The sequence below is a fragment of the Mastomys coucha genome, unplaced genomic scaffold (assembly GCF_008632895.1).
Source record: "Mastomys coucha isolate ucsf_1 unplaced genomic scaffold, UCSF_Mcou_1 pScaffold20, whole genome shotgun sequence".
Taxonomy (NCBI): Eukaryota; Metazoa; Chordata; class Mammalia; order Rodentia; family Muridae; genus Mastomys; species Mastomys coucha.
In genome coordinates, this window is record NW_022196903.1 from 99,952,932 (window position 1) to 99,978,459 (window position 25,528).

Consider the following 25,528-nt stretch of genomic DNA (forward strand, 5'->3'; position numbering starts at 1 on the left):
CTGCCCTACATTAAACTTTTCCAGTTTGGTACCACCGCAACCACCTTATTCAGTCAATAAATTCTTCCATTATATTATTTATCAGTCTGTTCACGTTATTGACATCATCCAAACCCTGTATGATGTTTGGAAGCAAATAGAGCATTTGTCAGAAGATATTTATTCTCTAAATATTCTATTTTTAAAAAAATGAATGCATTTTATCCCATTTGACAAAGAGAAGGTCCTCCTAACCTGGCTGTCTGACACCCTTGGAGGACAGTCTGAAACGGTTTTTTTTGTTTGTTTTGTTTTTTTTGTTTTTTTTAAGCAAGGTATTCAAGAACAAACTTATCAAAGACAAATGGAATTGTTGAGCATAAGGAATGGCAAAGATAACATGGAACTAAAAATGCTCCCCTCCAGAGACCCATTTTTCCTAGAAGTAGATCAGCTCAGGGTATGTTGTGCCCATCCTTGTGGTCATAAGCTCAACTCTCTGGCTGTGATGCAAGAGGAAGTAAAGTGTGGAGGATGAAGCCTTTTGGCTAGATTTGTGTAGATGCAGGTTGTCTGGTATCTGTATCCTCCCATAGCAAGTCATTGTTCTGTGCTTCAGTGAGTTTTGCTGAAGGAGATTTGAACAATAGACCTGACTGTGCCAAATGAATTAAGAAGTCACTGACCCATCAGAAGCTTGTTATATAAGCATCTCCAGCTCAATAGTTAGGTCTGCCACTATTTGTGATGAGTAGCAGGGATTTTTTTTTTTATGTTAGTGGTATCCACTCTGGTCCCTTGCCCATCTCTAGGCATGATATTTGAACCAGAGATGCTGAGATATGCTGTCCCTAGAGCTCCCATAACCCTGATGGCATTACATTAGTTGGTGGAAAGTATGTAAGCATCCTGGCGCATCATTATGACCACACATAAATAAGGAAGCATGATAAATGCAGGCCAAGCTTTCTCAAAGCTGCAGGATCTGACGTCTTAGGCAAAGGGCTTCTTATGATAGAGATGGACCTTATCAGCACTCAAAGCCACCATGTCTTTTAAACTTTCAGGACCTTCATATATCTTCAGACAACTGGCTTAGCATTATAAGTACTATATTTGGGGGAAGTGAAATCAGGAGCCAGCTTTCCTATCTATGTCACATTCAATAAGCCAATTTCTCATCCTAAATAACAATGCATACCTGCAACAGTCTGGTGAGATTTTGTTAGACACAAAAGTGCTTTATAACTCTTAAGCCACTGTGGAGATTCTATTTTATGCATATTTTCAAATTATTTTATATCACATCTACCATTTTATAATTTGACTTTAATTTGTGACACATGGTAGATACCATCCTATGTGAAAGATATGATGCCTGCATCTTATATTTAGTAAAATTGGTTTTTGGAGATTTACTGATTTTGATATTTTTAATATATAACAGTGTTTTGCCTGCATATATGTACCTGGTTTCTGTGGAACTCACCTAAGAATGTCAGATCCCCTGGAACTAGAGTTATGGATGGTTACAAACCACCATGAGGATGTGAGAATCAAACCTGGGTCGTCTACATAAACAGCATGTGTCCTTAAGCACAGATCCATCTCAAGAGCACAATTGGCACAATTTTATTGCAAGTTTTTAGTTTTTCAATTTGATACAAATACTTATTAGGTGACTTTAAATGACCAATCATTTCCTTAGAATTGTCCTTTAACTGAAATATTTGCATTGACTACATGGGCTCACAATTTGAATCAGAATTAAAATAAGGGTTGACTATCCCTTTTCCAAAATCCATGGAACCAGAAATGTTTGGCAATTTTGAATTTTTAAGATTTACTTATTCCCACAGGTACAATGAGATATGGAAAGAGAGCTCAAACCTAGATATGAGGTTCATTTGTTTCATGCACTCCTTATTCACTAACCCCAATGTAACTTCATATGATTTCTCTTTAATGATTTGTACCAAAAAGAAGTTTTATAGCATGGAATTTTCTGCTTGTGACTTCTTGATTGTGCTCAGTAAGTTTGAGATTATAGGGCATTTCCAGTTATAAAGTTTTCTGATTAGGGGTACTCAATAAGCATAGTAGAGAAATATTAGGCTACCAAAATTTTAAATGCTTATTAATATAACAGAAGCAGATAGATTTTACTGAGTACCTATTATGAGCTAATTGTTATCCATACTCATCTTAGTCTCCCACAGACTCACTGAAGCCCGTGAATGTTAACCAAATCATCCGAAAATAATCAATAAAATTTATCTGTAGTCCATTCCCTATACCAGACAAAACATATGATCTTAAACTCTATTTGTTCAGATTTTATTTTGCTATGTTGCTCTTGCTAAAACCTATCCTATGTGTACCTACTATGTATCCACTGCTGTGAACAGTTCCACGTCTCCAGTTCCCTGACCTTCCTTCCATTGTCCTAAACCATTCTTGGTAAGTTTAACTATCTTTGTGTTATCAAGGCTAATGACCACTTTTAACTCTTGGCCTTTGAATAATGTTTGACACAGAGAGTGGAGCACTTCCTGCCTCTGTTGTTCCACTTGCTATCCAGGACCCTTTACTGGTTTGGTTTTCCTTCTCCCATGTTCTCCTACCCCAGCCATTGATGCTCGCCATGTCCTATTATGTCTATTGTATGATTCCCCTTTCCATAACCTCTGAACTAAATCAGGACCCATCATTTGGGCTGCAGTTTGTCTTTTCATGGCCTCTCTTCTTGGATACCTTCATTGAGGCCATTGACTTCTAACATTTCTAAATCCTAAATATATCCAAGTTTGTATTTCCAGCCAAGAATTCTCCCTGGAACTCCAGGGTACTATATTGAATGACCTGTTCAACATCTACTTGGGTCTTTGCTATCCATCTCAGGAATAATAGGTCCCAACTGCAATATATAAACTGTCTTCCTCCTCCTTGAAAAGAGAGGGAGACAGTCAAGCTTCATTGGGCCTATTGATTTAGATGACATGAATTCTCTAAACCACCTAGAGGTATTCATTGATTAATTGAGTAATTAATTCATTGATTCACTCCTTCAAATATTAATTAGCAGCTACATCATATGCCAAGTACTATGCTAAGGATTTATATAGGATTTTTAAAGCCAATTATCTAGGCAATAGGAAACTCTAAATTAAGTTGATAACTTAGGAATCAGCTTTCCACTTAATTATACACAGTGAATGGGGAACTTCTCAATCACTCATTCCCTGAGTCTCTTTTCTAAAATATTCTGAATACTTTCCAAAATGGAGATTTATGTGGTTGTCATATAAGATAATTGCAGAGTTGTAAACCTGACCCAAGGGAGATTGAGTTCTCATTCAGAACCTTATCTTGACTGCTTAGGCATCACCCAACATCCTCTGATCCCTCTGCTTGATGTTATTTTGTCTGCCCATCTTCAGCAGAGAAAGAAGAAACTTCACTAAAATGAACAGGGTCTTCCACCTTCTTGCTTTGGGTTAGAAGAAAAAGCTATTTATGAGAGTTGTCTCCTGGTGCCCATTGGGACCTTGCAGACAATCAATTACTACAGATAGACAGTATGTCTGGTCTCTCTCTGTCTTTCCACATATTAAATTGTCACTGTGTCAAATGTCTTGTCATCAAATATGATGCTGCAAGGAAATTGCAATTATATTTATCAGGTGTTTTTTTCCTCCTCTGACCTTTCTATTCCATTCAGTCTACAAAGCATCCCCTTAGGTGGTTCTGAGAACATGTGTCATCCAAATCAACAGGACTGACAATACCAGCTTCCTCCTTCTGTTCACCAAGTGAGGGAATGGTTCAAGTATAGTAGTCAAAGCTCTTTTGTGTGAGGTAGATAGAAAGGCCTTAATTGTCAATACATTTATTCCTGAAATGTGATGCTAATATTATAGTCATACAGTCTAGGTCTGTCAATAATGACCACAGTGCCACATGAAGTATTCTAGTCCTTGCAATCTCTGTGCATCCTACTCAGTTTGAGTTTCTGTGTCTTAGACAATTTTTGTTTAGAAATCTCTTGTTCTCTAGTCAGTGTCTCTTGCCATGAACATTCTGGCTGTCACATCCAAAGATGTCATAAGTTGATCTAATGTTTAAGCAGAGTCCTACTCTTTCAACCAAATTACCTCAGCTGTCTGAGGAGACGCATGGCAGGTGAATGCACCTGGGGTTTCCAGTAGTGCAGCCCCATTTTAATATTGGCCAAAACAGAAATAAACAAAAAGGCCAATATACCATGAAAAGTCTTATAAAGCATTCCAAAGTTAAGTGGACCTTTAGAAAGCATCGTGGGCAGAGAAGACAGCCAAGTACTTGCCAAATTCCAGCTTTGAAAGTTATACATAATCAGTATGATTAGATGCAAAAGTGGCCCTAAAGATAAAATATTCTTCGGGACTCCAGGCTGAAATACATATAAGTCTTATTTATTAGCATGACAGAATGAGCGACAGAGTAAATGATACTTGCATGTGTCAGTAAGGTAGAGTTTATTAGGTCGCTTCTGAGGTCTCAAGTGACAAAATAGACCAATTCTCAGCTCTTCTACCCACTATGTTAATCTCTTTCTTGGACAGTGTATTAGTTACTTTTGTACTCCTATGATAAAACACCATGACTAAGGCAACTTATAAAATGAAGTGTTTATGATTTGAGTTTATGATTTCAAAAGGATGAGAATCCATCATAATCGTGGCAAAGAAGTGTGGCAGCAGGCAGACAAAGTGGCCAGTGGCTGAACCAGTAAGTTCACATCTTAAAATGCAAGTAGGAGGCTGAGAAGTGTGTCCTGAGAATGGCCAGTCACTTTGAAACCTCAAAGCCCAGCCTGGTGACACACCTCCTCTAACAGGGCCACACCTCCTAAATCCACCCAAATAGTATCACCAACTGGGGACCAAGGACTCAATCAAACATCTGAACCTATGGGGGACCGGCTCATCTAAGCCATCACAAACAGGTTTCCCTCTCTTGAGAAACAAAAGGCTCTAAATGTAGAATTTTCGTGTATGTAGTTTTAGAAGGGTTAAATAAGTCATTTTCTAGAAAGTCACAGGACAAAAAAAAAGTCTCTTTACTGCTCACTATCTCAGAATTCTGAAATCTTCTCCTACTAATTACAGCGACCAGAGGAAACTAAGGGCTGTGATCAGCCTGAGCCTAAGTTGAGACTTAGAAATAAAACTGACCAAAATCTCATAGATGGAGTTTACAGGGGAACCATTTTCAAATGGCTTTTATTAGGCACAGCACTTAATGATCCTGTGTCCAACTGCTCATGCAAGAAGGAATGGCCAAAATGGGAAGAGACCATAGAGATATTAGAACCCATGTGCATTGCTAATAGGAATGTAAAATGGTCCTGCTGAAAACGGGGACGGAATGCTCAGTCCTCAAAGTGATTGCAGATAGAATTAACAAGACATCAATTCCACTTCAAGGCATTGCTCAAAGAGACTGAAAGTAAAAACTCACAGACAGATGTTCTCCCATCATGTTCCTAAAAACATGATTCACAATAGACAGGTGAAAACAAGCCAAACCTCTTAGAAGACATAAATGTATAAACAAAATGTATGGGTATATTTACAGTGGCATGTTTTTCACACTGAAAAATAAACAGAGAGCTAATACATGGTGCCACATGAATGAGCCTTGGAAATACAGTAAGGGGAGTAGAACAGGCAGAAAAGAACATATAATGAAGATTAATACATGTAGAATAGATACATATGCACATTCACACAGAGAAAAGGAAGATTATCAGTTCACAAGGGTTGAAGATAACAGGGTATATAGTAACTATTTTGATATGGGACAGAGTTTCAATTAGAGGTGATGGAAAACTCTGAAAGATAGATTATGGTTTTCAACAGCATATTGATGTGTTTAGTAATATTTAAATATAAATCAAAGATCAACAAATGTTAATTTTTATGTTATACTTATTTATCACAATAAAAAGCTATTAAAAATAAAATATAGACAAAAATATCAAAGGCAGTAAATACCCACATTTAAGTTAATGAGAGAGATATTACTTCTTTTTTTCTTTTAAACAAGTGAATGATACCAATTTTATTTTAAAATGTTGAATTTATAGTTAAAGATTGAATATATACAAGGCATATAATATGTCTGGTATGATGGTACCCCAAGTGCTAAGGAAGCTAGGATAGGAGGGTGGATGGGAGAGAGCCTATCCTGGGGTACATTGCAAGACCCTGTTTCAAATTAAACCAACTATACACAAACACACACACACAGAGAAACACATGATACACATACATTCGGTATGCATGTACAGCCAACACATCATATGCAATGGTTACCATCCTGAAACTGAATATATCTATAACCACCCAGACTGTACATTAAATCAGCAGTACTTGTTTGTTCTATAACTGAAATTTCATAGCCCTGACCAGCATCTCTCCATGTTTCAGCTTCTCCCAGCTATTGTTCTATTACTAAACTGCTTCTGTGTTTTAGACTATGCTATGATTGAAACTCCTCCTATGAGGTTATCATATAATGGTTGCCTTTCCATCTCGGCCTTATTTCACTGAATGCCAAATCCTGCCAAATCCTCCAGATATATCCATGTGTTTTCAAACAGCAAGGTTTCCATTTATATGGCTGACTAGTATTCTGTCATGCCTGTGCATCTTAAGATTTTTATGTATTTCCACTGATGTTTTTAAAACTGTGTTAGTTGTATGTTTTGCTACAGTGACCATGAACATGGAAATCTTCCTTCCAGATGCTAATTTCCTTTCACCTAGAGATGGATTCAGAAGTAATATCAGCAGATTACCTGGTAGTATTTCTCTAATAAACCTGAGTAGTGTTTCCCATAACGTCTGCAGAAGTTTCAGTTCTTACCTCTACAGTTCTCGCCTCCTAAGACCCTGGTTAATACTTGCCATCTCTTGTCTGTTCCCTTAATGTCAGTCTACTAGGTACGGGATGCTATCTTACAATGGTCTTGATTTGCATTTCCCCATGACTGGTGAGTTTGAACCCCCTCCCATAGACCTCTGGATATTTGTGTATCTTGAGGGAGAAAAGTCTCTTTGACCTTCTGCTTTTGTAGCCCATGGTTATGATCACCATGCACAAGACGCCACTGACAAAAATCAATGCCACAAAGTTTTACTCCTTCATTTTTCTCTAGGGAAGTTATAATTCCACATTTCTACATTGAAATATTTTACAGCTGAGAGCTGGGGTTGTGAGCTCAAGGCCAGACTGGGCATAAGTGAGAAACCAGAGGTATTTTGTGAATTTCAAAGAAGGAGGAAAGGAAGGAGGAAGGGAGAGAGGGAAAGAGGAAGGGAGGAAAAAAAGAAGAAAGGAACAAAGACAAAATATAAATGGTCACAGAATACCTCTAGCATCTCACTCATGCGCAGTCTGATCTTGAACTCACCATCCTCCCTCAGTCTTCCAAGCACAAGTACTGAGAGATATGATCTCTAGGATCAGGCTTTTCTAGTCACTGTGACAGGAAATCTTCCATCTGTCTCAAGCACATTGTAAGAGAAGCTGCTGCATCTAATTAAGAACGACTGGTTTGTGGGGAAAGAGTGTGCCAGTTCAGCTGGATGAGTGACAGTTTTATCTTTCATGGTACGTTAATAACTGAATATCCCATTTTATGTACCCAGTTCTCACATGTTCTTATATTTTATAAGTAGACAGTCTAATGAATTCATGATGCAGGGAAGGTGGTTTCTGAACCTTCATGAGTGAGGTCTAGACAGTAGACCATGGAAATTCAGTGGCATACCTCATACTACTGAGTTCTCATCACAGCAAGGCTACTACCCTCTTTCTATTTGCAATGAGGTTCTTTTGAACTTTAGCATAAGCAGTAGGAATTTTAGAAATCTTCCTTGTTAAAAGCACCCAAATTGACTGTGCATGATAAAAAATAAAAAAAAAATAAATAAAAAGAAAAGAAGTCACAATTAGAGTCTACCTCAAGAAGCATAGAAAATGCAGACATTGTAGTGCAAGATAGAGCACAGGAGTTCCCTTCCGAAGCACTGGCAGCAGCCCACAAATATCTAGGAGAAACACAGACAGGACATCAAGCTGAGAGAAAGCAGCATGGCATCATGAAAGAATCAGCAAGTAAGAAAGCCCTGTCTTCTGTTATAACTGAGCAGAAACTTTAAGGAAGGGGTGTGGAGCGATGCTTCCAGCATTCTGAGAATACGGCAGAAACCACAGCTCAAAGTCAAGAGTCTTTGTCTTGGCCATCCCTTCTGAAATTTTACTGAGATGGTATATGATGGAAGAGTCATTTTGTTCATTAGTTATCTTTTCCTTCTGACATATTTTACACGTCTTGTACCCTTGAGTAACAGGAGGGCCAACTGTGTGTGGCATATACAAACACATACAGGTCACAGGTCAGAATGCATATGCACAAGGCTGAGAGATGGCTTGGTGCTTAAGAGCCCTGGATGTTCTTCCAGAAGACTGGAGTTGAGTTCCTAGCACCAATGTTAGATGGCTCACAATTGCCTGTAACTCCATATCCAAGGTTCCAATGTTCTTTTCTGGTTTCTATAGGCACATGCATATATGTGGCATGCACACAAACATACAGATAAATAAAGCATACATAAATACTTTCAAATGCATAGAAGGAAAGTAATTGGATTAGAAATTAAAACCAAACTTTGTAGCATCTGTTCAGAATATTTCCCCAGGCCATAGTGAGTAAAGTCTATTAGCACATAAACTTTACTGCGTGGTCTTCCCCTGTGCTTAGAACTAACCATCACTGCAGGTGATCACCACAGTATCTTGACATCAAGAAAAGAATAACATCCTTTGAAGTCCTTTTAGGTCAAGGAAATTAGTTTCTGGAGGGAAATATATTAAATAAATTTTTAAAAAGTCCAATAGTATTTTTGAGAGTGAGTTTTTCAGAAGGTAGTACACTGTCAGTTATGCCCATGATATCAATGGACTGCCTAGTGAAAACTGGGGAAAATAGAGTGATCTACTTCATATTCAGAAAGGCTCAAACAGCAGGCCTGCACAAACATCTATGGATTCTTCAGGTCTTTCTAATTTTGATAGCCCTTTCCACATGCCTCTGACTTAGCTATGGTGTTAACACTAGAAGAACTAAGTAAGACCTGGGCTTGGAATTCATCCAATCTACTATGAATAGATTGCAATTTCTGCTTTGCCCTAACTGGGGAAGTGGGAACTAGCTAGTAAAGTCAAGTCAGCAGAGACAAGGCTTTGAAGGTTATACTCAATGCCTGGTTCCTGACTTGGACTATGCTTCCTAGCCTGCCATGATGTAAGCTGACTCCACAAGGCCCGCTGCTGTGTTAGGAATACCCTCTGCCACACTCACCCACTGTTCTGTGAAAACCTGCCACACGCACCCAATGAGATGTGAGCACCTTCTGCCACACGCATCATCCACTGTGGTCTGAACATCCTCTGCCACATCTACCCACTATGATACGATGACCCTCTGCCATACCCACTGTGGTGTGAGCACCCTCTGCTTCACCCTCACCACTTGGCCTTTTACTTTGGGATGGATAGGAACCCTCTGAAACTATGACCCTAAATAAATCTTTCCTCTCTTAAATCATTTCTGGGCTAGATTACCATCACAGCAATATATAAGTGACTAATATACAATCTAATTGCTATTTTATGTATATGGGTGTCTTGCTCACATATGCCTATACACCACATCCATGCAGTACCTGAGGAGGCCAGAAGAGAGTCAGATCCCCTGGAACTGGAGTTACAGATGGTTGTGACCTGCTGTGTAGCTGCAGGGTCTCCTAAAAGAATACTCTTAACTGCTTCACTATCTCACCAGCTTACCTTAGTATAAACTATTTCCTTACTATGTAGACTGAAGGCTGTCCATCTCATATTTAACTGAGAAAGCTTTTTTTTCTAATTCATAAGTGATTGATTTAGTAAAAATAAATCTTCAACTCATCAAAAATAATTTGGGATCTCTAAAAATCCTTTAGCTTCTTCCAGAGATAAAGTCTGCCAAAGACCTTTAACACCTGTTAAGTCTTTGTCTCAGCGGGCATGAGAGTTCCCTGTTAGCAGAGAACAAATTTGCAGGAAAACGTTAAAGACAGCTTCAATAACTTTTTAGTGCTATTTAACTTTGGTACAAACTTCAATAAAAATATTTCAAGTCAACATTTTACATTCAACTGCCGAGTCTCAGGAAACGGCCCCCAGCCTCAGTCGCAGGGCCATGAAACACTATAGCTCTGTCTTCAAAGCCCTTTGAAAATCTGCCTCATGATATCTTTGGAGGAAAAAAATATTCCAAAGTAAAATGAAGATCCTCATTTTCAGCCGCTTGTGTTTCATGTCTGTCACCTTCTTAGGCATACGTTCTGAATTTTAAAATATTTCTCTTTTTGAACCTGTGAGGATTGTAAAGGCTACATCCCTACTGAAAAACTGGTTTGAGATAATTTCCTGAAAAACTTTTATCGGGGTATCCCATTGTCACTCAGGGTAGAACCGAAAGATTGTAACATAGAATAATGACTATGCCTCCTTAAAAGATACAGCATCTTTCTCTCCTATTACAGACATTTCAAATGTCTGTAGGTGCTGTGTGGACAGGAATGGTGCCTCAGATAAATATGAGTATGTTTTTCTTATCATAGTGGTTCTCACTATAGCAAACGCTTAAGCAGACTCCACACTGCTTAGATGGCAGCTCATATACAATAAGATGATAGAAATATAATATTAGACAGTAGAGAGGGGAAAAGAATACAACAGTAATAATTGGTGATGGGGTGGGGGAAACCAAAGTAATGGCACACACCTATATATCCTAACCCTCAGGAGCTGAGGCAGGGGGATCGAAAATATGAACACAACCTGAGTACATAGCAAGATCATGTCATAGACATAAAACATCAACAAAGGATTTAGCTAACGTTAGAAACATTTAAAATTTTTTGGAGACAGAAGGAAAAGCAATGATAAGCAACATTTAGTATCTGAAAAAGTTCTTAAAGAGGACATTTTCTTCTGATATTAAGTTATAGATTAGATGGTAATGTCAGGTGGATTACAGCTTGAGTGGTATTTCCAATGCCCACCTATCAGCACATCCTTTGGGGAACCCTTTATACTTTTGACTTTGGTCTTGAACTCATCAATGAGTAATGACAGAAAAATGCTTTTGAAAGAACTTTCACTTGGGAAACAGACCTTACTGGTTTTGAAACTCTGTCACTACCATGTGGACAAAAGAAGACTGGACTGAGCAAGGGGCACACTGCCACAGTCCCTCCTGGTACCCTAGACAACACTTAGCTATCTGTAGAATAAACAATCAAAACTCTTGTTTTAAGAAAGAGAGTCTGAGGGCTGTTTGTTGTGCAGCAATAGCTATCTGATACAGGTCCTTAAAGGTACAAAGATTATAGTGTTTTGCACAGTAGATAATTAGCAACTGTGGGCTGCTCTCTATCAAATGCAACCCTTGAGGGCAGTTCATCTATGAAAATGAAAACACATTATATTATTCTCAATACATAATGCTTACTTCTTACCAAATTTCTCTGAGAGATGGTACAGCCACCTGTTGAAAGGTCTTTGTTATGAGAAATCAGCCACCTTTTCAGTGTTGGAGAGCTCGCTGAATGCCTGGGTAAACAAAGGCTTTTATGGTTCCTCTCTCCAGTGCCTTGCAAATGGGACTTGAGAGAAAGTATAGTGACCCCAGTGCAGGTTAGCCACGCTACAGTAGTCCTGAGGGTTAAAACAGAGCCATCTGCAAAGAACCACCTTTGGAAACAAAGGGAGCTCTCTGTGGCACTTCTGATAAATATCCATCGCTTTTTTTTTTCTTCTTCTTCATCAAAGTCTATTTAAGCTTGAGGAAAATATGCTTGCGAAAACATGTCAGGGGCAATTACATCGGAAAAGTCAAGTCCTATGAAAGACACCGTTTGAACTCCGAGACTTAGTAAATCTCTGGAACTTAAAAGTCATTTATGCCAAGTCCATCTAATTCCTGTCTTCAATCCACCGCCTCCCCAAGAAAATCTGAGCATGTCAAGTACACTGTGCTCCAAAACACCTCCAGTACCAGAAACTTCTACGAAGAACTGCCACTGAGGGAAGTCATTGAGTGAAACTCTTAGTCATAGTCTTTAGTAATAAAAGTTTAAGCTGGCCCCTGGTGTGACTCAGGAGACCCTTCTCAGCAGTCCCCAGTCCCAGCTATCCGAAGGCAGCTACGCTCCCACCCAAGGGTTCGCCACCAGTCCCAGATATCCACAGACAATGCTGCTCCCCCACCCAGGTTTGCCCAAGTTCTTTGTTCGCGGCCTCACTAGGTCAGCATTCCTGAGTTTCGATTAACAGAAATAGCTCCAGCTAACTCAAGCACACCACGCGGGTATTTTATTGCAAGAACGTGGGGACCTTGAAACAATTCCCGGAAGAAACGGGTTGGAAAATAAAAGGGCCCAGAGTGACTCTCTGGAGCTAGGACTCGGAAATGCAGATGTGATTTTCTTTGCAGGAACCTTTTGATTAGAGGCCCCTGTGGAGATAAATAAATGTCAGCCATGTTGGGCTTCTTTGTCCTTTGGGGTTTAAGGAGGGAGCTGCTGTGCAGAGCCTTTGATAATAGGCCACAGGAGGGAAAGGTGCAGGCAGCGCGGGGCTCCATTAGAAATAGATACTGGTAGCAACAGTTTTAGAGGGAAGCAAAGTGAATGTTGAGCGGCCTTCTTTGTCTTCTTGAGAAGCGGCCTAGATTCACCTCTGTCTTGTTCTCATAAACTGTCTGCACTACTCTCACACTCTGGTCGGTCGTACACAGAGCTCACTTTTCAACATAATGGCTCCTGCTCCACACCATGGGGCTAGCTAGCTTCGGCTTAAAACCCAATTATAAAAAGGCTCAATTGATAAGCTCTGTATTATAGCAAATGTTCCTAAGAGGTATAACTCCCAGGCCTACAAAATATCTTGGTGGGTAAAAAGTGCTTGAGACCTAATCTGGCGATCTGAGTTTAATCCCTGCGACCCGTGTGGTGAAAGAACCAATTTCACTAAGTTGCTCTGATGTACACACACACACATTCATATACATTTACCCACATTCATAAACACACAAATGAATAACTTTACATAGTGCTAAAATACAATCATTTGCTTTGGTTATTAGCATATCTATAATAAAAATTACTTCTAGACTAATATAAAAGGTGTAAATCCTGCTTGAACAGTTCTGTTATCAAAGTGTGAACTGAAGTCCCCAAAAGAATTATACCCTTGTGCTAAAGATTCTTCAACTCCAATTGATGAATTAGAATACTACTGATTGTGGAGAGTTGGAATGTTGCAGATGCAGAGACAATTTAGCTTGGGCTCTATTTAGCCTCATTTATATAGCTTCATTGCTGATTTCTGTGTCACCTAGTTATCTTCAGCTGTTCTCTTCATATGCCCAGAACAGTCTGTGACTCTCAATTGGGAAAGTGTCTCTATCAAACTGACTTGAGAATACATTGAAGGCAATTTCTTGATGGATGATGGATTTGGAGGGGCTGGGGAGCAGCCCACTATGGGCGGTTTAATCCCTATACATGAGATGCTGGTTGTCTGAACGGGACCTGGGTAGCAAGGCAGCAAGCGGTAACTGTCCATGGTTTGAGCTTCTGTTCCTGCTTAAGTTCCTATCTTGCCTTCCTAAGAAAATGGATTGTGACCTGGAAGTGTAAACTGAAATAAACCCATTCTCTCAAGTTGTTTTTGGTCAATATTTATGCCAGGAACCAAAAACAAATTTGGATTCTCCATACCACCTACCATTCTTATGACTGGCACGAGAAATGACACTTATGGCAATGACAAGGTGTGTCTCTGCTGCAAGCATGTGGCTCCTGAATCGTTAGTTTCTTTAAAAATATTTTTTTTTATTATTCCTTAGCCACGTGAACACAAATTAAAAGTACTTTGAAATTTCATCTTTATAGATAATACAAAACAACAACATAAAAGTAAAGCCATGCTAGCATATGCTGGTGTGGATGTGAAGAATCAGGAACAGGGAGACGGGAACACATATTCAAAGTTAGTGGGAGCACAAACAAGTGTAGCCGCTATGAAAATCAACATGGAAGTTCTTTTAAAGAACCTTTTGAGCTTTTTAACCTCGGTTTTTAATTTATATTTATTTTCTGTGCCCATGTGGATGTATGAGCCAAAGTTCGTGAATGAAGGTCAAAAGAAGACTCTAGAACTTGGGGGAATTGTTTCCTTCCTTCCGACATGGGGCTCACAGAGAAGGGACTCTGTTCATCAGGTTGGGTGGCAGGCAGCTTTACCCACTGGGCCATCTCACTAGCTTCCTGTGTCCCCTCAGCAGGTCATTGTTTTGGTTTCCCCCAGCCTCTGTCTTATGCTATGGTTTGTTTGTTTGCCTCACTATCTCTGAGGATGGCTGTTCTGTAACACAGCTTTGAGACTATTGCTTACCTAAGTCCCCATACAAAGGAAAAAGTTTGATCTGAGGTGACTTCTAAGGTTCCTAGTGGCTAGTGTTTTTGCTCCAGTCCCCTGTCTGCCACCCAGCTAATGCTCAGACAACACAGTGCCATCTTTCCCTAGAGTGTCCTCTGTACACTTATCTATCCATCGTGTGATGTTTCCTCAGGAAGATTCTCATCTGAATGCAAAGCCTGCCATGGTTCATGCCCACTCATATCTTCTGCTCTGTTTACAGGCTACTCCACAAATGTGCATATAACTTTGGTTATTCATATTCTCTTTTTGTGACTATTTGCTGGTGTGATAGATCCTCATATGGGTAGGAAACACAACTAGAAACTGAACAAATGTGACCTGGAAAGAGGAGACAGGAAAGACTCAAGAGAGAGGGCTTATCACTCAGTGTTACACATACATGTAAAAATAGTGGGTGCTAATATTTTTGGAATCTCAATTTCTTAGTTCACATTGCTTCCTTACCATTTAAAGAGCATACCACCAAAGTAATTTCCAGTTGAAAATAATTAGTTATCAGGATTATTGTTTAGTATAGGTCCCTCTATAAACAACTGATACATTGACGTAAGTTTCAAGTGTGTAAAATAAAAGGCATGGCATTGTTCCCAGCTTGGCAGATGTGAAAATATTCTAAAGAGACACTTGTGTCTCTCAATCTGAGAGACAGACCATTGAAACAATGGATGTCAATGAATTAGGAATTTTCCCAAGAATGTCATGCAGGGGGAACAGAAAGACACAAGGTGGCTAGACAACTCATCTCCTGCAAAGATTGCACACAGTTCTAACAAGTTCTAAGACCACCTTACAGGATGAAACCAAAGCCATGACAAGTAAGGGGTCAGGGATGATTGGCCACAGCTTGGCTAGGCCTGCTTAGGTATGTATATGTGTCCTTGTCCTTCCATTTAAACCTTGATCTCACTTCAGGGCCCTGGAGATGGCCTCAGTGGGGCTATCATGATCTCTCTGTCCCTTTCATCATTGTAATGGCTCTTTTAATTGGCTTATTAAGGATGGGTGACCAGGCATGACCTGACTTGAGACACAGATTATGAACCCCAAAGTTATCTTCCCCACATCCATAGATCTTTTTCAATCAGCTAAAATGTTTTACCTTTTGCTAAAATGTCTGAATCTTTGATAATGATGAGTAGAATCATAGTCATAAAACCTTTGTGTGTGTGTGTGTGTGTGTGTGTGTGTGTGTGTGTGTGGTGTCTGTGTGTGTCTGTGTCTATGTGTTTCTGTATGTTTGTGTCTGTGTGTGTACCTATGTGCCTAAGTATACAGAGGTGCCTGTTGTATATGGATATATATATATATATATATATATGCACATACAAGGCCAACCTCAGATGTCATTCCTCAAGAGCCATCCACATTGTTCTTTGGGATGGGGTCTCAAATTGGCCTGGAGCTCATACATTAGGTTACATTCACTAAATAGTGCCTCCCCCGGAGAGGATCCTGCTGTCTCTACTACCCAGGCTGGGATTACAATTTTACACCACTACGGCTGGCTTTTCAACTGCTCTGAAGAGTGAAATCAAATCCTTTTGCTTTCAGGGCAGTCACTTCACAACCTCTGCTACTTCCCAGGCCTTTTACCATCATCTTTAAAAGCCAGAAAACACTAAGCCTAGTCCATCATCTTCAGAACAATCTATAGCTTGCCTATGGTGAATTGAGTACTGACATGGTGACTGGGTATGGAATAAAACACCTTGTGAGGGCCCATGTGTACAAGGAAACCACTTTATTCTCCAAACACCTATTTCAAAGCAATTAATTTAAATAAAAGGTGGATACACTGATATTGATGGGATTATTTTTTTCTTAAAACAAAAGTCACAATATCACATTGCCTTTTGTACTTCATGTTCTGTTAGAGTGGGGCGGGTCATCTGTCTTTGAACTGTGACCATTCAAACTTGGGGAGTCAGCCTTATCTCAAAAGCCTGTGCCTCTGGTGCCTGTTCAGATGATATCAGCTGGGACAAATAAGCTGAGACTGCATTTGCTGGTTTTTTTTTTTCTTTGCTAATCTCAAGTATGGCTCCAAAAATGGTTTGTCAGCAGCTAAACAGAGCTTAGTATCTGTGGGCATGTACAAGAAAATCACTTTTTAAGTTTCTTGGAACTTGATTATAATGTGCTTTTTCCTCTCTCCCCATCCATGCAAGTTAGACAAGCATCCCAGTCTCTCAGATCACACTGTAGAATGTGTTTCTACGTGGCAAAAGATACCCATGCACACTGAGGCAGGGGGTGGGGCGCGGTAATATGGATGAACTAAGCCAAATAGAACTGGGATTTAGTTCTGACTGAGTCTATCACTACATGGATAGAGTTGGGAACCGTGGCAGCCATGTGGGGAGTTTGCCGAGTTTCACTAATGACCTTGACTATTAAGTAAATTTCCCCTGAATTTTCTTCAAAACAGAAAGGTCACTAAAAATGAGGCTTTAACTCTGAATGGAGCTGTTGTTATCAAGCCTGTGGCCCAAGTAATGTCCTCAACAAGCCAATCAAATGAGCCAAATTAAAAATGGAAAACAAAACAGAGAGGTTTATTCAAAGTGACCACATTGGGAAGATGGACAAGAAGACCCAGTGAATTTCCCAAGTTTATCTGAAAGGAGATCTGAAAGAAGGAAGGCCAAAGACAATCACACCTCAGTCTCAGCAGGGTGTGGTCCAGCCACCATTGACCCATCCTTGTTTGAGCTTCTGACAAGCAAGGTCACCTCTAGCTGGGCCTTTTTCATTTCCCAAAATGAGATTCCTGAGGAAATTCGAATTTCTTTGGAGTCCATTCTTTCAGTAGTGGACAGGCAGATTGAGAGACCAGAGTATCTCTTTAGAACATTTTCATTTCTGCCTAGCAGGTTACCCTGTAATTACTCAGGAAATCCCAAACTCCTCTATCCACCCAAGTTGCATAGACACACCCTGAGTATAAGATGTGAGAGTAGAACCAGACAGGCAAAGCGAAGGATGCTCATACCACAAGAAAGCAGCTCTAGAATATATCAATTCCTTCCTTTAGAGTCCCAAGCAATGTTTTATATGTATGGAGTTCTCACAAAATACTTATCTGAATTTTGGACACAATAGAGCTTAGATCACACACACCAAGCAGGAAGTTCTGTAGTATTTTATTGTATTGTTTGATAAGGCTACACAAATTAGGAAGACATTGAACATTTTAGAAAATTAGTCATTTGGAACTCATCTGAAAAGTTTCACGGGTGTGTGTGGGTCAAAGAATGGCTGGATACTAAGACTCAAGTTGACAGTGGGTTAGTGTAAGCTAGAAAGAATCCAGCACATTTTAATTTCTATTAAAATATTTCTGAACTCCATTAATCTTTATACATAACCACAGAAATGCTAAGTGAAATTCAAAAGTCTTTGGAATAAATAATGTAGTAGTAATAAATACCTTGAAGTCTATAGTTTATAGAAAAGAAGTGGAAATGAAAAGTGCAAAAGAACAACTTGGGTTTTTTGTTTTTTTTTTTAGTAAATTTATACTTAATTTCATAAAAAGCAATATATTTTGTGGCAAATTTCATATCCATAAAAAACCATATTTTCTAGTGGCTTGAAAACTTTTCTTTCTTTGCACGAACTTTCAACAGTGGCAAGATATTATTTTATGATCTTAACTGCAATCCGACTGTGAAGGGGCTGTAAAGACTTGCAAATGAGGCTGTGATTAGCCCAGGTGAAGGGGGTGACTCGCTTGCCACAGTACCTAATATGCATTTCACATTGTGCTCCAGATAAACACTACGGAATAAACCTGAATAGTCCAAGAAAAGGTCTGCTTCCCTATGCTCCAAGCACAGTGGTCTAATTGCAAGTCCAATTTATGGCATATTCCGTAGGGCTGCTGATTAATTATACAGACCTCCTGGCGTTTTATATTCTTTTCAACTTTGTCTCCCTCTACGATTTGACCACTACAAAGCAAATATCCTTAAATCAGTTATTATTCAGGTTACCTCATTTTCGGGGGAAAAATTGAATTTGCGATTAAGATCAGTTTCCTCATAAATCACTGTAACTCATAAATACTAATGTTTGTGCTTAATACTGGTGCCCCCTCACTCTCGTTTATGGACACTTACAGGCACACATGCACTTAAAGGAAACCTTTTAATATTTCCTTTGTCACTTACTTATTTCACTTACTGTGTGTATGTGTGTTTATGTGTGTGTTGTTCTGTGACAACTTCCTTCAGAGATGTAAGCCACTGATGTCTGCTCACTCTAGAAACAGAGCTACCCACAGACCAAAAGGATAAAACTAAAATCCAACAAATGAGTTTTTGGGGGATTACTTACAGAAATACAGGTGAGGGGTTATTTACAGGGACAGAAATGACTCAAAGACAGCTGAATTTCCAAAGCCCAAAGCAGCTCATGAAAACTGGGAAGCTGAAGCTTACTACACAGCCTCCATGCGATTGGAGAGTACTGTTTCCAGGCAGGGAAGCTAGTCTGAGTCTCTTCTAAGTAATTCAGGTTCTTTGAGGGACTTCTCAGGTGCTGGTTTGGTCTTGTTTTTAACTGGAGGGTTCCTAGTGAACTTGGTCAATTTCAGGGACTTCCTGAAGGCTTTGAGTTATTTCTGCACTTAAGGAGCTTCCCTAAAGGACTGAATGTTTTGCCACCTTTTGGAACATTATCTCATATCTTAATGAGGTCTCCACCAGCATGGACTATTTCACCTCATAAGAAATTGCTGCATGGAAGTTCTATATGAGCATATGGTTGTGGATGTGAAAGCTTGACTCCAGGTGTCTTTCTCATTTACTCCTCACTTTATTTTATTTTATTTTTTTTATTTTTTTGTGATAGGTCCTTCTCTGAAGTTGAGGTTCACCAATTCAGCTAGGCTAGCTGGCCAGGGAGCTCCAGGGATCGTACAGTTTCTGCCTCCTCCTAGTTTGGGGTGATTACAGGTGCATACTGAAACATCTGGGATTTTATGTAGGTACCAGGGGGTTTGAATTCAGGTCTTAAACTTATGTAGTTATTGCCTAAACGAAGGAGCCATCTCACAAGTCCCGTGTTACCTTTCTTATTTTCTAGTCAAGACAAATATGTTGTAACAGTGCTGTCTTTCTTGACTTGAGGTACTGAACACAACAAAAAATTTCATGTCTTGTTAACCAATCTAAATTTTAAAATAGCAATTTAATTGGTGGCAAACCATTGTTTCCCATATGCTGTAGGTTGCTAAAGATTGTCAGCGTTTCAAGATTGCTCTTCAGCTCTTGATTCTGTTGAGTTCCTCACTGCATCATCTGCCATATTTTCCAAGTGTGCTGTACTGATTATCAGAGAAGGAATTGTTAGAAAAATCTTTTATACACACATAGAATAAATATGTTCAGATAGTTCCTTGCTTTGAGCTTTGCTTTAAGTAGGTCATTTGTACAATGGTCCATCTTCCTCAGACCTTTCTCTCTCATGCCCTTATCAAATTCTCTTTATCACTGGCATATCTAAATTACTAGCTTCTCCTCTCCGCCAAGACACTTTCAATAATAAAAGCTTCCTGCTCCTTTCCTAAGCCTTCACTTTTTCTGTCATCAGCTTCCCCTTGGAATTAGGAAAAGGTCCTTGCAGATTTGGGCTATTAAGTAGGAGAGGCCCCATATATCAAGTCTTTAAATGTTCTGTCATCTTGAGAATTATTTATTGAAACCCATTACCTGTATGCCTTCACAGTTCGTTTTCAATGCTTTGTCTGTAAAGAATAAAGACTCTTTCTTTAAAAGAAATAGCTGTCTTTGCCATGTATTTGGGGGCGGGGTGAGACAGTTGAGTACAACAGTGAAGAGAGGAAAGAGGGTTGCTGCAAGGACTTGGGTTGATCAGAAAAATTACCCAACAAAATCGACTTGAAGGAACAGTGCACATAAAAATGATTTCCCTTGGAAGAAAATACCTGTGTATTAACTTCATCACCCAAAGTCATTTACTGGGCTTCATGGAAATAGTAAATATAGCTTATGCAGCTTTATAACAAAATATTTTACAGCGTCTCTGTTTGCACAAGGACAATGACTTTTTTGCAGAGTTTTTTTTATTTTATTTATTTATTTATTTATTTATTTATTTATTTTAACACTTAGAGAAATAGTAGGACCATATACTTTTAGTAGTAATGTGACTGGTTACATTTCATCTTTAACATATTATAATTTCCTTCAGGTTCTTATAAAAGTTTTAAATTACACTCATCCATTAAAATGTTTCTTACAAAGTTAGGAGGTTTTATGTGTGTGTGTGTGTGTGTGTGTGTGTGTGTGTGTGTGTGTGGTGTTTGTACAAATATGAATGCTGATGCATGCACTCAAGTGTGCAGAGGTCAGAGGCTGTTCTTTTTATTCCCTTGGGACACAGTTTCTCATTAAATCTGAATCCAGGTTGGTGATCAGAAAGATCCAGTGATCATCTTGTCTGGGATTACAAATATCTCAGTGCCCAAGGGGATTTAAACTAGAGTCCTCATTCATGAACATATGATCTATGCTCTGATCTATTGAGCCATCTGTCCAACCCATATATTAAGTTTTTAACCTTAAAAATGCACCATTGTGTCTGATATCCCTTAAGGATAAATGACATTAATGTAGTAATAAATGCATTCATTACCTGACTGTTGATGTCAAGTAATAAGGGGACAGAAAGAAAAATAAGGCCTGGGACTTGATATTTGTAGATATTTTATAGATTGCGTGATTGTGGGTAGAGCCAGTATTATAAGTGCTAAGTGAATTGGCTGAGCAACTATGGAGGGTTATGAACTGGGAGGAACAGAAGCTGCCTAACACATACTGATGTTCAGAGTGTGCGTGGGAGCAGAGATGATGGAGACTATGTTTCACAGAACTGAAGCCTTGCATCTCTCCACATCCTCAGGCACTCCTTAGAAGCATATAAGTCAGAGCTGCAGAGCCCTTATACACCCTTCTGAGGATAGGAAGAAGAAATTCGATTAGGTTCTAATGTGTGTGAACATTTTGGAAGCCCAAGCAATCCCTCTTACACAAAAACTACTGTAGCCCCTGGGCCCAGAGTCTTGTCAGACAGCTGAACCTGATAAACGTATGTTTTATACTTGCATCATATTTATTTTTATTGTTACCATTATTGAGGATGGACAGATGCTGATTTCCATTAGCCATAGGAATATTATATTTCCTTTACTCAACAGCAGTAATTTTCAGCTTTGAGCCTTTTAAAGAAAACCTTAACTGACTATTGATTATGACAACGATGCTGAAAATAATCATGAGCATGGTCATGACAACATCATTCATCAGCTGCGTACTCAGCAATGGCGATAGCTCTTCAGTGCTACTTTCCCACTTAACCTTCAACAAGGTTGCGACAAGGTGCTATTGACATCACCCTAATTTTACTTTATTTTCTAATTTGTTGGTATTTTATGTACCTGAATGTTTTTCCTGGAAGTATTTTTACTGGGTGCGTGCTGGGACCTACAGAGGTCAGAAGAAGGCATTGGACCCCCTGGGACGGTAGTCTTTGATGTGTGTGAGCTGCCTGATACAATGCTGAGACATTATTCTATGTCTTCTTTAGACACAGCAAGTGCTCCCGGCTCCTGAGCCATCTTGCCAGCCCCATGACTTCTATTTTAAAGGTCCAAACCAGAATCTGAGTATGTTGAGATTTTCTCCAGCTCTGTCCCTAGCCAACATGGAAACATAGGTTGAAGCTACCTTAAATGACCAGAGCAGAGATGGAGGGCACAGCAGGTGAGGGGTCTGGGAAAGGCTGGATTGTATGGCTATTTTTGTGATCCAGGGTTTCTGGTTTTCCACAGGAGGCAAAGGTGCTGAGTGCAGCCAGTGTTGAGGACAGGGAAACCATTAGGCATTTCAGCTAAACCTTGACAATGGCACTTTATCATGACCTAAGCAAGAACAAAGACATTCATCCTTGATTTCTCCTCTGAGAAAGACTTTGCAGTTTCTCGTATGAGGGATGAAGCAAACACCGATTTGTTTTGCAATTATCAAGCAACTGAGAATTGGGGAAACAATATAACTATAAGCAAGTTTTTCTGTGATTTCGGACACTGCTTTGGTTGCATTGTAGAAACCATTTCTATACAGTGACTTACCTAAGCTGTATAGTGTTCTCCCTTTCTGGTTAATAATGAAATAATTTCTGATTAATAATAATGCCTTCTAAATAGTTAAGCTACTTGAGGGTAATGGTTCATCCTGTGATTCCAGTCTCTAATTCTTTTATGTTTTTTACATGTTCCTACCCTTTCAGACATATTAGCATGAACATAAATGTGTCAATATGAGAGGGGAAAGTCATTCGATATGTAAACTGGAAAACAATCCCTAATTATAAACAAATCTCTAGTGGAAAGTGGAGGAAAATCACTTAACTATGGTTGCATCTTATCTTGCGTTTGTGTACCTTCTGGTAATTTACAGGATGGAATAATAGGAGGAATAGAAACTGTGGGCAAACCTCGGCTCAGGACATCTTTTCACCTCTTGATCATTTTAATACATCTTTCAGAAATAATCTTCCTACTTGAAGCCATGTTACTTGAATGAGATTTTAGTAGCTGCAACTCCCCAGCAGAAGCAGTTAGTAATTTGAAGGTTCTTAATAAACTGTATACCTTTCATGCCCAACACCCAATTTAATGCACTTAGTTATTCTCCTGGCTTCCTTTATTTATGCTTTCTTTTTTATTACCAGTTGTTGCAAAATGTCCTTGAACTTCTTTATTAGACTCTTCTTTCACTCAATATCTATCCTTAGTGTCCTAAGGATGACATATAAAACATAAAACATCCTGAACGTCTTTAGTAATTTTTTCTTCTCATTATAAAAATATTACTTATTAAGATGGTTTGACAGAAGTATATGAAATTATAAACAATGAAACATATTATCTTTCTCCCTCGCCTCATTTATCTTCATGATAACTGTTAGATTTATGTTAAGACTATCCTGGCCACAATTTCTCAGAAGAAAAGAATTCTAAATCTTGTCCTAATAGAGAAACAAAATAACCTTGCATAAATTAAACTCTGAAATTTAAGAAACAAATTCTAGAGCCAAACATGCCCCTAATTCTGTCCCTGTCTTCCCAGATGTGGTATTTTCTGTCTTGCATATTTACAAGAACAAATAAAATGACAAAGTTTTAGTAGATCGAGAAAAATATTTTCCCTTCTGTCATGCATTGCCCAGAGAATATTATAATTATAATCTATGGTAATTTTTCCTCTTCCACTCTCAGGCAGTTGCTTCTTTCTAGGTTATTTTTCAGGGCTTAACAAAGGAGGAAGTTAGACTTACGTCAAAACAGGTTAAATATCATGATTCTATTTTCTCTTGGAAGCAGTGCTGTGAGCCTGGGCGGCAGGGGTTGGAATCAGTGTTCTTCTGATGGACTGAAAGACACATATTATTCAGCGCTTTATTAAACTCAGGTCTTACAACAGAAAGCAAATTATCTCCAAGGGAACTTTGTCACCAGGGTGCCTGTTCAATAGTGATGTCTCTTGCTGCCACGGGAAACTACGTGGGAAGATCAATGATGGGTTTCCTTGAAACTGCCCTTGGACTGAGTCTCTTCTTGCTGGCCCTCATTTACATTTGTAATCTAAACATCATTTTGCCTTTCAGTGGGAGTAAAGCTGTCTTCTGCAGCTATCAGTTCACTTAAATTGCACATTACCCGCAAACAATCATACTTTCTGTAAGTCGGCAGAATGCATTCCCTCCCTGAAGCAAGAATGCTTAGACCCTTTAAAATTAAATGTCTAAGCTTGGGCACATGCCACCTAAAAGAAAAGTAGAAGGGAATCCAAACTAATTCAAACCAAAGTATAGTGGTTTAAGTGGGAATGGAACACAGAGGCTCATGTATTTAATGATTGGTCCATAGTATATGGAACTATTAGTGAAAGATTAGGAGGTGTGCCCTTGTTAGAGGGCATGTGCCTCTGGGGGAGGGTTCAGAGGTTTTAGAAGCTCAAACAATTTCCAGTATCACTCTCTCTGCCCCATGTTTGTTGATCAACAGGTAAGCTCTCAGGTACTACTTAAGCATCAAGTCTACCTGACTACTATCAATCTTCTACTACGATGATCATAGACACAGCCTCTTAAACTGTAATCCCCAAATAAACTCTCTATTCTATAACTAGGCTTGGTCATGGTGTCTTATAATAGCAACAGAAAAGTAACTAAAGCACACAGTTTTAAGCCCGGCAGTTGTGATGCTTGCCTTTAATCCCAGCACTTGGGAGGCAGAGGCAGGTGAATCTCTGAGTTCGAGGCCAGCCTGGTCTACAGAATGAGAGCCAGGACAGCCAGGACTACACAGAGAAACCCTGTCTTGAAACGACCCCCCCCAAACATACACACACACACACACACACACACACACACACACACACACAGAGTAAATCTTTTTTATTCCTTCAGAGGCAATTTTAGTATTATCTGCTGTCAGGTAATACCAATGGTGATTATTCAACCCAGCTCTTCAAATTTTTCAAGTGATACAAATCAAGGGAGCTTCTTTGAAATTCAATTACCAAGTCTGTTAATCTCCCCCCCTTGATTATCTGAAATGCACAAGTCTTAATCTCTGTGTCTTTATTTCCACTTCTCCATCAGTCCAGTGTTCTGAACATTTTTGTGGGTATTATAGCCCAGCACTAAGCTCTATTGCTACTGCCACAAAGACAGATGAGGACATAGGCTTCTTTACCAGCAACTAAGCTTCATTCAGAAAAGCTCAGAAAATCATGGGCATCAATTTTGGTCTATGTTTTCATTATGACATGAATATGATCTGTCCTCCACATGCCCACATGCTTAACCTTTGACTTTCAGCTGATAATGGTATTTGGGAAAGCTTTAGAAA

General features: G+C 39.2%; 1 protein-coding gene across 8 annotated transcripts in view; it reads left to right on the plus strand.

Annotated features, from left to right (window-relative positions):
- Cntn4 (contactin 4) overlaps positions 1 to 25,528 on the plus strand; it is a 975,079-nt gene that overhangs the window by 855,456 nt on the left and 94,095 nt on the right. The gene's annotated exons all lie outside the window — the stretch shown is intronic.